This window comes from Drosophila subpulchrella, chromosome 3R, assembly GCF_014743375.2.
Source record: "Drosophila subpulchrella strain 33 F10 #4 breed RU33 chromosome 3R, RU_Dsub_v1.1 Primary Assembly, whole genome shotgun sequence".
Taxonomy (NCBI): domain Eukaryota; kingdom Metazoa; phylum Arthropoda; class Insecta; order Diptera; family Drosophilidae; genus Drosophila; species Drosophila subpulchrella.
The window spans coordinates 18208797-18222065 of record NC_050609.1 but is presented as its reverse complement, the minus strand read 5'-3'; the positions used below and the strand labels follow the sequence as shown (position 1 = coordinate 18222065).

Genomic DNA, 13269 nt, shown 5'->3' with positions numbered 1-13269 from the left:
ATCACTTCATTCCCGGGCAATTTTCAATCACGTGCTAAGTGCTGCCAGACAGAAAAGAGTCGATTTGTCTGCCCTGCCACGTTAGCGTGCAATGCAAGTGGAAAGGGGGGGAAAATCGGAGGAAAACTGGAGCTGATTTGTGTGCTGCATAATTTTCCGTGCCACAAAAAGAGCGGAGGAAAAGGGAGCGATCCCCCATCAAGTGGCAAAACTATTTGCCCTATCACGTACAAATTAAAAATGTGAAATGTTTCAATTTCTGTGGGTCTCCGACTTCTCGGTTTTTGGGATTGCCTCACCCAACACAAAAACAAAGCACTGAGCTCCACTTCAACTTCGATTGCGGATCCCCCAGTCCCCTGGAAGCCCCTCCCCAAACCATCCACTATCCATCGGTTTATGTAAATTCATTTGCGGTGACTTTGCTTTGGCGCCCAATTAGTTTAATTTATGCAAATACAGCGCGGGCCACTGACAGTGCGTGGCGAAAATATAAGTCAACGGATGCGGAGGGACACCACATGGTGGCTATAATCGATAATTGGGTGATTGGATAATTTACAAACTGAATGTGTTCAATGTACCACTCGAAAAGGCCATTAATCGATTATGGTGAACCATTTAGTTTGGGACAGTCGACGGTGTAATATGCTGTTTTCCAATTTTCGATAGGGCGATAAATGATAACTTTAAATATGAAAGTTTACCTCATGTTGTAATCGTGTTGATTATCGATTGGAAAGTGGTACAGACCCGATAATAATTTCGATTATTTTATAAGGTGTTGATTATCAAATGGAAATTGGTACAGCCCCGATAATGACGTCGGTTATTATAATTATGATCGATAGCCCTATGTCTCTGTTCCTTACTGTCCCTTTATGATATTCATATCTCGAGGCCCGCTAAATTTAGACTTGTCTCCAAGCAGCTGCCTCGAAGAATTTAATGATTTTCATGTTTGTCGATGTTTCTTCGGTCAATCGTTGCTCTGCTTCGATCCGAACTGATCTCGTTTTCGTTTTGACCATTTAATCACCATTTGAATGCAGATCAGAGCTTCTTTAGGTCAGTTTTTTCTTTCTACGATTGGGCTTGGTTTGGCCTCCAAGCAAATGTCATAGCTGCGCGATTGCAATTAATCGATAAATTACCAAATTCTGGGCGCCGCCAATTGCGAGTTTATAGGTAAATATTATTTTATTTCCCAGTACCTGTCCGTGCGATTCTTCAAGCGCTTCAAATTGTCGTAGAGATTTGTTCATTTGATAATTTGATTGCGATTGCTGTTATTTCTGCTTTTGGGTGCCACACCTCTCAATAAATTAGACACTGCCCAAAATGCGCAACAAATGCAAAAATAATAATAATAATGGCAAGAGTAAATAGACGAGCGACGTACACAGTTTTCGTGCAATTGCCGCTTCTCACGTTTTTCCCATAAATAACTGGCTGTGGGCCACATTGCGATTCAATTTTAGAAATATAAAAATAAATAACTCTATGCTTATTTCTTTGTTTGGTAGTGGAGCTGCTGCTGCCGCTTCTGGTTATTGATTAAGTCTGGCAATCCCACCGCCCTCCTTCGGTCACGCCCCATCTTTTGATTGAACTTTTCCCTAAGCGAAATAAAAATTGGAAAAACTGCAGTAGGCCAAAACAAAGACAAAGTCGAGATAAATCAATGCAAAATAGGAGAGTGGTCATGGTAAAAAAATCAGACATGAAATGGCAAAGTTAACACCGCAAGCGTCGAATCAAAATCGAAATGAGTTTCCATCTCACACCGAATAAACCAAATCAAATAAAATGGGAAATCACATTTTACTTTCATTTCTCTGTTGGCAAATTTTCCCCTTTATTAGGCCTTCTTTTTTTTACTACTCTAGTGTCTATGGGCGCGGTCTTTAATATTTCCCAGGCTTTAAACACGCACCCACCTAATAAAAAATAAATAAAATCCCAAATCGCAGGCCAATTTATTAACATTTAAATCGAATTTTTCCTTATCGCTTTCTAGGGAGAGGAGGTAAAGCATTTCCATGTAGCGGACATAAAAAAATTACAAAATTCATATGAAATGCAATACAATAATGTGCAATCTCGTCTGCAATTGAAACCAGTAAAACAGTGGGGACTCGAAAGGTGAATTTATAAATTTATAGAATTTTTAAAGCAAATGAACAAATGGATTTTTCTTTATTATAAGCCATTTTTAAGATTTTAACACATTAAATATTATTTATTTTCTTTAAAAATAACTTATTTCCTTTTACTTACTACCCACTGTACTGCAATCTGAGCCCAGGCCAAAAAACTGACCGCATCGCAACGCAAGATCAGCGGCGAGTGCAAATTGATTAATGGATGCTAAATATTTAAAACATTTTCCAGTCATTGCAGCCAGTAGTTGTTGTAAAGCGAAACCATGAAAAGTTGCCGCTGCGTTTTGTTGCTGTTATTAATTGTTGTAGTTTATGCCTTAAAACGGCAACCAGTTTAGTTGAACCCCCCGCACCAAAAACCGAGTTAAAATGACTCTGGTCCGACTATCGCATCTGTTCGATCTTAGCAAACGATCTCAAATTGCAGTGGAAAATGGAAACAAACTTTTAGCTTCGCTTAATTGCGCAAATTTAGCCAAGAGGCTCTGATTTAATCCATGGAAATAGCAAATGTTAATCATGTGGGTTGTGTCTTTTGAGTCTTACACAAAGAGATATACGAGCTCATTTCTTGCCACACATTGGCGGGTGCCTTTGCTTTTTCGCCTTTGTTCCAAGTACGAAGCGGGCAAATTAATTAATAAAATACAAAAAGTAATGGAGAAAAAATGAAACAAATCGAAATAAGCATAAACAATGCTGAGCTAATTAAAGCAGCAGCCCAGCAACAACAAATGCCAGATCAGACCGACCCACATCTAAAAGTTGATCATTTTTAAAAACGGTTATGCTCGACCATCAAAATACTCAGTGGCTAAGTTGAGGTTATTAAAAATGATAACGCTCATAAAAACAAGAAAATTGGAAAGGTGAAATCCATAAAACAATATATGTTTTAAAAAGTGATTTATGGATTTTAAAATGTTAGGTGTTTATCTTTATATCGGTGTTAAATTCAAGTGCTAAAACAGAAATAACTTTTATAATTTGGAGAGTGGCAAATATTTCAGTTACTTCTTAAATAACTCTGTTACAAATTGACTTTACAATCCATTAAACCTTCTCGCTCTTCTACTAACACTTTTAATATAATAAAAACTGTTGCACTTGAAGCGCAACGTGGAAACATAAATCATGGCAAAAAGTCATTTTACAGCGATTCCAAATCGGAATCCGCCGCAAAGGCCAAGTTAAGATTGTGTGGCCAAGGGGCAGGGGCAAGGGGAGGGGCGGACAAGCCACGCATGAACTCGAACTGAACCTGGCCTGAACTTTAAGCCCAGTAGCAATTGTTGGGGGAGGGCGTGTGCCAACAGCCGACAACCGGCAGTCACAAATAGCAAGGGAAAATCTTAATGCACAGAAAAGAATTATATATTTAAAAATATAAAAACCAATCACTTTTAAAAAATATTTCAACTCTTTGTTCTTATGTAAAAATAACAATATTAAAATGGATTCTTTCCTTAACACTATAGTTTCAATGTTTAGTACAAAAAGCATATCCCTTGGGTATAGGTTTTTGCTCTTCTGCCGTTGACCACTGCTTTATAACTTTTTGGAACTATTCAAAAATGTTTTAAAAACATTTTCTTTATTTTTTAAATCTGATAGAGTACAAAGCTGAACAAAACGCTGAAATATTTTCCTTTTAAATAAATTTAGGTAGCCTTTCTTTTCATTTATCTTATTTTATGTTCTCTTTTTATATGAAATATATACTTTATTTTTTCCTCTGTAGCTCTAGTCGTGCTTGTAGTAAAATCAGGTTGATGAGCATTGGACAGTCGCTGAAAGTAAACTAGTTCTTGTGCGATCTCCATCTCTCGAGGAGCAACAGGCCAGCATATTCTGGGTGCGGTAGCCTCCTTTTTCCGGCACGAACTGAAACTTTAAGCCAGGGCTGAATGCATACAGCCAATAGCCGGGGGAATAGAGCAGGCTTTAATGCCTTTTTCCCCGGGCCCGGGCAGAGAGTGCAAGAAACCCATAAATTAGCCGGAGTGCGCCTTTATCCATGTGTGTGCAGTGGTGCTCCATCTGAGTTTGTGGTCAAATAAATAGAAAATTAGCCAGACATTGGCCAGCCAAGCAGCAAAAGCACAAGAAGCGTACAAATAATGTGGATGTTGCAGCGGCATAAAGAGAGCAATAACAACGCAAACAACGACGCACATTAGTTGCCATAAACTGTGCAAGTCTAGAAATTCTGGAACTGAAACCGAAACTTCGGAGGCAGAGGCAACAGCTCATTGCCGCTAATTAATTGCGAGCGGTCAGGCGGGCCCCACAAAGAGGTGTTGGCAATAAAAAAAGTAAAAGGGAAAGGGCATTGATAGGGGCTCCTATAAATTGCCAACGTCAGCAGCTGCTGGCCAGGAATTTAAGGCTCTTTCAGCTGGAAGAAAATCAAGGCAAGGCGATGAAAGGAAAAATTCCACAGACGACTTCGCTTGCATTTCTACTTTAAGAATACAGCTAGGTGTAATTATAAATGTAAGGACACTTTTTGGGTTGATCTAAAAATCTAAAATCTAAAACCGAAGTATGATAATAATTTATAAGGTATTATGATAATAAGGATTTTTGCCTATGTTGAAGAATGGCTTTTAAACAGCCGGTTTCAAGTGAAATATATTATTTAATATTGCGATCCTTTTCATATCAAGCTAGCTCCCAAAACTGTCATGGCATTTCGTCCAAGTATATCTAATCCTTTTCTAATCTTACCTAATCGGTACCTCCCATTTTCCAAGCCTCACCCCATTATGAATCACGAAAAAACGTCCAAGACTTGTAAATATTTTTTACGCTCGCGTGTTAATCGCAAACAAATTAAAACTAAGACACACACAGAGAGCCAGACTCATATGAACGATGAGGAGGAGGGGAGCTGTTAATGAAAATGCCACAAAATTCCCATAATGCATTTCGAGGCTGTCTAGGAGACAACTTCGACTTCACGCTGCGCTACACAAAAAGACTACCACTACAAAAAAAAGAGCTGTGAAAAGTCTCATTACTTTGGACAAATATGCAGTGTTGGTTGGGCAAAAGGAGTTGGGGCAAATGTGCAAAGTTGCCAAGTTTTTGTGGGGCCAAACTAAAAGGAGAGGGCAGCAACTAGACCGCAGCAGCTCGCGTGTTTTGCGGTGGCAAGTTCATAGATATAGTATATCCACACCACATATGTATCCATATGTACATATATATAGAGCAGGCCAGGCGGCAACTGTGACTTGATCCCTTTTCACTACTTCTCATGCCACACGCACGGTTTTTGCAATTAAAATGGATTTTCTGGCTCTCTTGCAACACACAACATACAACATGTGGGGACACATTTTTTCCAGAGGCGTCAAATTAATTGCCACAACTTTTGCCAGCCACTAACATTTTATTTCGCATTCAAATGTTTCAATTTTGGGGCAGGGGTAAAGGAACTACCAGGCGACAGATCGATGGGCAACATGTGTAAGCCAGGCCCAGACACATTTGAATATTATTTTCTGTTTAATTAATGCCTGCCTTTCTCGGCTTTTGCCGGGTAAACACATTTAATTACATTTAACCCGAGAATTTCGTGTGAAAGAAAAACATTTACAAAGCTACTAATGTGTGTATTTACTGGACTCCACAAGTTAAAGACATGGCTAACCATCGATATTAAAAGGGGATTACAATTTATGACTCAGAAAGATAGAAACAAATGAAGAACTAGCTAGTAAACATATGCTAAACAGTCCTTGAGAGCTGTATTGTTTCTCTTAAAACCCTAACCAGCAATCCCAATATTTAGGCATTAGTAGCCTGATCCCCTTGACTGAATATGCCAGCAAATCAGGCAACATTTTGGATATTATTTGCAGTTCGCGGAATTCGTGATCAATCAATATTTGGCCAGCTCAAATAGTGGATAACACATATGGGGGATAGCTTAGAGACTCCCATGCGTAATACCAGTATGGAGATCTTTGGGCAAATAGCAACCAGGAGAAGGTCGAACCCAAAAGGCCTCAAATATCGTATGTATCTTTGAGTAACGTGTCTGCAGTATCTGTATCTCATGACAAATTGAGCTGTCAGCGGCGACTCTTTGAGCCAACCGGCAAACTTCCTCTATAAATCAATGTATTTTTTCGTTTTTTCGTTACTTTTGAACAGCCAAATAATGCCGACAAGTGCAAATAGCAGAGAAATATTCAAAAATAATTGGAAACATGTCTGCGCGACTCTGAAATCTCATCGCGAGTGCCCACATTAATTCTAATTGGCAATATTTTTCCAGTGCTCTGTGGATTTCTGTTTCATTTGTTACTTTTTTGTATTTTTTGTGTGTGTCTAACTATTTCTTTGGGACGCCGATAGACGATAGACAAAGGCACGATTCGAGGTGATTTGAACTCCACCCATTTTCATTTTCAATCCACATTTTCAGATTCAGAGTTTTTGCAACTGACACTTGACATGCCAACGAGGGGCGGGATTGAGGACTCTAAATGAATGCACTCGTTTGATTTATGCATTCAATTAAGCACGACTACAGTGCGTAGGAAAACTTTAAAAGATTTCGCAATTCGAGTAACTCATAAACTTTCAAAAACAAATTATTTTATTTCTCTTGCAAACAAAATGTGTTAATCGCTTAATAACTTCTTCGTTTTAATTTTAGTAAATCATAAATATATTTCCTGTTGAAAAAATATCCTTTCCCACTCTTACAACCATCAATCAGCGAGCCATAAATGTCTTTAGAGCCATGTCTCGCACTGTACGAAAAGCCATTTCAGGCAAATCGCACTTAAACTTTAATTGCAATTATCCAATAGACAAACTCCTAAAAATGTGCTCGTAGTTTCTGAATCATGTCTCGTACTTGTGTATTTTGTTACAAAATCATTTTTATGTGCCTTTCTTCTGGCGGCTGCTGGTGTACAATATTATTATGGTTGGCCAGTGGCATTGTTATATTATTGTGGCCGTCTGGCTTATTTATGACCGCCAAGCTTAGGCTTAGATTTTTAATTAATTCAACGCTTTTGCGGCACGTTCCCCCCTCCGCATAATTGTGTAATTGTTGTCTGTGGTCAGCCAACGCATACTGTAAAAAAAAAAAATATATCTACAGAAAATAAAATGAAAACAACCACCTCCCCCCTTTTGGGTTGAGTCATCATCACCTCATCGCCACACAATTTGTTACGACTTCGTGGGCGTTGGCGTGAAAATTCTGGGGTAAAAATACTAGGGAAAATGTCAGCGGAAAATTGTGGGAATTCCCTTTCGTAGGGGTCACAGTGCATTATTCCCCCTCCCTCCAGCCAGATTGCAATTAAAATTCATTAGCGAGCGGACAGCCAAAAGTAAAACAAACGAAATTAGTCGAGTCACAAGGCAAAGGCAATTCACTTAACAACGCGGCAGCAAACAAAACAGCAAACCCACATGGCAGCATAATTAGACCAAAACCAAACATGTTTGCTGGCCAAACTACAAAGGCGGCTCTTTTTACACTATTTTTGTTGACAACTTTGATGGGGGAGAAAGGAGGGAACCACCGCCATCAAATGACCGCAAATGGTTGGGAACTACCTTTTTGTATCCCCATAAGTGTGGTAAATATTTGGATAGCTTTAATATACCCCACCCAGGTACTTATAAAGGTACCAAAAAATATGGTAACACTTTATCTGCATTCAATGATAACATATTTACAAGTTAGCTTATAAAAGAAAAGCAGATCGAGCAAATGAGATATCATCCAACTTTCTAAGCAAATTAAAGCAACCTTTTACAAAGAGTAGAAAAATATATGGGTAGGTACAACCAAAATATCCAAGCAAATTTCATATGAAATATGGTAAAAAAAAAAAAAAAGGGAAGTGAGACAACAGAAAGGGACCAAGACCAAGGGCCAAATGTGTTGAGACCACAACATGTTAAGTGTTATTTATGCGGTCGGGAGATTTCTTATTAAGATAGGGCTAGACTTCCCCAAACTTCTTTACCTGTTAGGGCCATAATAAATGTGGCTCAGACTTATGACAACAAAAGGGTTATTTTCTGTTTTTCGGGGTACAAAAAACATACAAGAAATTGCTAAGAAAAAGCTGCCCAGACAAGAATTATTTTTTCCTTGGGGAACATAGCGGAAATCTCGTCTCAAATCGGGAATGACATAAGCCATTCCGCAGGAACTTTCAATACAAACATTTCCGAGTGCACTCACATTAAGCATACGCCGGGTATGCAGGCGATAAGAAAGTCAAACCCGCTGGGAAAAAGATAACGAGTATGAGCAGAGCTCAAACAAAGGAGTGGGCAGTGCGATATATTTAATAAATTATTACACTTGGCTCGGGCAAAAGAACGACAAAATAAAGTAATTATAATGATAATAAGCTCACACCGCTTGACATGACTAATTGAAAAAACGGAGATCTTTGACAGAACACTAGGAAAACGCCTATGCAAAATATTCTAGTGTCAAGTCCACCAGACAATGTCATCATCATCGCAGATATTATTAAGTGCACCGAGTAAAAATAGATTTCACTCAATGCAATCCATAAATTACTAAGCGTTTAATTGTTATTCAAACAAAAGCGATAAACTCGCCGTCAACTAGAATATTTTCTGTAATTACTGCAATATTCAATTAGAGAGCCATTTACATGCGGCTCAACTCAACCCAACTATTCCGATCCATTTGCGATCGATCGTTCATCGATCCAATCGATTTGTGCATCGACATTTCATTAATTACTGCTAATTTGCTGCTTTCTTGGTCTCGAAAACGTGAGAGAATGCACTGAAGTTACATTTTTCATTTTCACTTTAACAATTTTAGCCATGAGCTAACATTTTAACATAGCAGTGTTATATATTTAACCACAGGTTAAACCTTTTAAACAGTCGGTTAAAAATTTCTTTTAGATTTGTAGATTTTCCTAGCTGCCCTTTTTGAACTATACTAAATAAATTAAATACTGATTAAATTATGGTAATTCCCATTTTTCCGCGTGCAAATATTGCGCAAGTTGACGAGTGAATCATTCGAATCATTCGATTGAGCGGCTTTAGTCGATTTGTTGGTTTTATTGCTATTTGCCATTTTACTGTTAGAGCGACAACAAGTTGACTTAAAAGTGCATTGCAATTTCTAGCTAAATGCAGCAACAACAAGAAAGGAAGTTAGCTTCGGCAAGCCGAAGCTTATATACCCTTGCAGCTATAATTATTAAATTTAAAAACACAAAAAATGATATTCCCAATAGTATAAGATAATATGTCAAAAAACACCGAAGCTATAATTTGTTTCATATTATTTTCCTACCAATTTTCCGATCGTTCCTATGGCAGCTATATGATATAGTCGTCCGATTTTGATAAAATTAAATTCGAAACCCAGAACTAATTAAAAAATGTTATTTCCAAGCGTAGGAGGTTATATGTTAAAAAACACCGAAGCTATAATTTGTTTCATATTATTTTCCTACCAATTTTGCGATCGTTCCTATGGCAGCTATATGACATAGTCGTCCGATTTTGATAAAATTTAATTCGAAATTCAAAACTAATTAAAAAATGTTATTTCCAAGCGTTGGAGGTTATATGTTGAAAAACACCGAAGCTATAATTTTTTTCATATTATTTTTCCACAAATTTTCCGATCGTTCCTATGGCAGCTATATGATATAGTCGTCCGATTTCGATAAAATTTAATTTAAAATTCAAAATTATTTAAAAATTGTTATTTCCAAGCTTAGGAGTTTATATGCTAAAAAACACCAAAGATATAATTTTTTTTCATTTTTTTGTCCGATTATTCCTATGGGAGCTATAAGATATAGTTGTCCGATCCGGCTGGTTCCGACTTATATACTACCTGCAAAAGATATAAGACTTTTGGGAAAGTTTCAGCCCGATAGCTTTAAAACTGAGAGACTAGTTTGCGTAGAAACGGACGGACAGACGGACAGACGGACAGACGGACAGACGGACAGACGGACAGACGGACAGACGGACAGACGGACATGGCTAGATCGACTCGTCTAGTCATGCTGATCAAGAATATATATACTTTATGGGGTCGGAAACGTCTCCTTCACTGCGTTGCAAACTTCTGACTGAAATCAATATACCCTCTGCAAGGGTATAAAAATAACAATAATCATAGTATGATGTCAGCAGTTCAGAGCTGTATCAATAAAGAGAAAGAGAGGGCTATATAGAAAGAAAGAGAAGGCACTCACATTGTGTGTGGGCGACAAGTTCAATTTGGTTTCATTTAAAGCTCGAGAAAGAGGGAAAAAACATAGAGAAAATGAGAAGCCAGCACACAAATGAAAAATAAAAGCAAATCCCATTTTTTATATATAGGTAATTCACAATAATTGTTAACAATGACGTTCGTTCGCGCGATGCCCGCTGAGTCAATTTAAATGCAAATAATTTTGTAAGAAATTTACATGGCTTTAAATTTGAATATAATTACTCGAATTAGACGCCGGCAAAAGCAACAGGCATATGGACAAATTGCCTGAAAAGCCCACGCCCACAATTGCCCACTTGTTGAGCTTTCTACTTCATACACTTAAAAATTAATTTTGCAACAATCACACACAGAGAGCGAAAGACAAAAGCAAAAGCCACTACAACAAACGAGGTTCAACAAACGCAAAATTGTGCAAAACACAAAAAAAAATAGTACAAAATGAAAAAGTAAACAACAAAAGTACCAGCACAACTAGGCAATTGTTTAAGTAACTTGTAACAGAAGCAGAAAAAACGAATTTATTTGCCATTGCAGCAGCAGATGATCAAAATGAAGCAGCAGGAAAAGTGACGTGGACAGTGGGTTAAAGTTATTGAAAAAATAAATATATAAACCAAGTTGTATTGTAAAATTTTTAAAATAAATTTATTGTCAATAAATGAACTAATGGTAATATATGAACATCCAAATAATGAACACATAACAAATGAATAACTACAAAATGAACATTTGATAAATGAACGTTTTACAAATGAACACTCAAGGAATAAACTTTTAAGAAATGAACTTTTACGAAATGACCTTTCAAGAAATGAACTTTTAGGAAATGAACTCGTAATAAATGAATAGCCAAATAATGAACTCATAATCGATGAATAACTACAAAATGAACATATGATAAATGAACGTTTTTACAAATGAACACTAAGGAATTACCTTTCAAGAAAAAAACTTTTACAAAATTAACTTTTAAGAAATGAACCTTCAAGAATTGAACTTTTAAGAAATTAACTTTCAAGGAAATATCTCTTTTTAAGGGATCAAAAAATGTAAATCTGAAATAAAGAAAATAAAAGAGATTCGACTTTCGTATTTTCAAATATATTACCTGATCCCTTAACTTGGAACCACTATAACTCTGCTACCGATCGCTAATGAAGATGATGTTGCAAAAAAGCGAACACGGGTAATAGAAAAATAACGGTCGTTGGCAGCTGCCAACTGAAAAAAAAGTGGGCGTGGCAAACAGAAGCGAAAAAGAGATGGCAACAAGGAGATTGCATTCAAGTTGATACCGAAATTGAAAGCGAATTTGCTTTCCATTTCAACTTCGCTGCAGTTTGGAAATTAATTTAAACTTTTTTTCAGGGTGACAGGTGTGCTTCGAACTACAAAATTAATTAAAAAACTTAAGACAGCGTTTCGTTTTTTGTTCTCACGCTGTGGAAGACAAGCTAAAAAATAAAATTAAAAAACCTGCCAACACGCGCACGAAATTTTAAGCACATTTTATTTGCTATTATTATGTGGATTATTTGCTTTGTTTGGGTTTTTGCTTTTCACCCACTTACCGCAGGAAACGTGCCAAGATCGACGGTGCCTCAGCCCCCTTAAAAATAAACAAAATTAATATGCAATTAATCGCCCATCACAAAGGAACATGCTGCCAATACAAACACACACGGGTTAAAAAAAATCTTAAAAAAATAAAAACAATTGCTGTACGTGCACATGTCGCTCGAAAAAGAGGAAGAGACATGATAAACATCTGAAACAGCTGAAAAGTCACCTACTCACAGCCCCAAAATGAAAAAAACAGGAAAAAACAAATCGAAGCAGGCCAAAAAAGCCGAGAATCAACAAAAAATCACAGGGGGAGGAGCTGAAGAGCCGCACCCTGAAATGTGTCAAAGATCAACTGACAAAAGTCGTCAGACAACGACGATGGCAATAAACAAGAAACAAATGTTTTGCAGAGAAGAAAAATGTTGGCTTTTATTTGGATACTAAGAGATGAAAATAAAATATAAATAATAAAAGAACAAATCATTTTCCTAGAACAAAAACTTCCTATATTGAGAACTATTTTATCTAGCTACTTATGTAAAAATAAATTGTTCTACATATATGTTTTTATTTTACCATGAACATTTGACTGTATAGATACCCCCTTACAAAAAAAATACCCTAAAAACTTTTTCCTATAGGAACTCATTATTCACAAAAACGAAGTTACATTTTTTTTCAGTGCAAAAACACACCAGAAAATATTAAAAGTGTAGAGAGACGTCTTAAACAGAGCAGGAAATCAGCAGACAGCCAAAATGCAATTGAAAACGAAACTGCAAAAAGCAAAGATATACCCAAAAAAACATAACCAAAACTTTGCGCCGTGAGAATATTAATTTGGATATGGGCAGGATTGGCCAAAAACTTGGTCGAGTCTTTATCTCATGTGAATAATCGTATTCTGCGCGGACGTGGGCGGTTGGGCGTGGCCAAAGGTTAAGCCAAGTTGACCAGAAGATGGCGCCAGGAAAGGAAACCCATTGCGAAAACAATGCAAATCCATTGATTGCGGCGAACAAACAATCGCAGAACAATTGTCAATATAATTCCTCATTAATGGTTAGCTAATGAAAGGGCTCCATTATTCTGTTCAATGCAAAATATGAATCTTGTAAATGAAAGTCAAAGTTTAGTCCTGATAAGGCGACGGCGATGTTTGCTCAAGTGCCAGCTGCTGCAGGAAAAAAGAAATAAACGATAAAGTCCGGCCCCCTTCCTTTGTTCAAAACGCATCTTATCAAGACGCAAGCTCAAGCC

At 37.2% G+C, this 13269-nt stretch overlaps 1 protein-coding gene across 1 annotated transcript in view; it reads right to left on the bottom strand.

Moving 5' to 3' along the window:
- LOC119545838 (headcase protein) overlaps positions 1 to 13269 on the bottom strand; it is a 97872-nt gene that overhangs the window by 65153 nt on the left and 19450 nt on the right. The gene's annotated exons all lie outside the window — the stretch shown is intronic.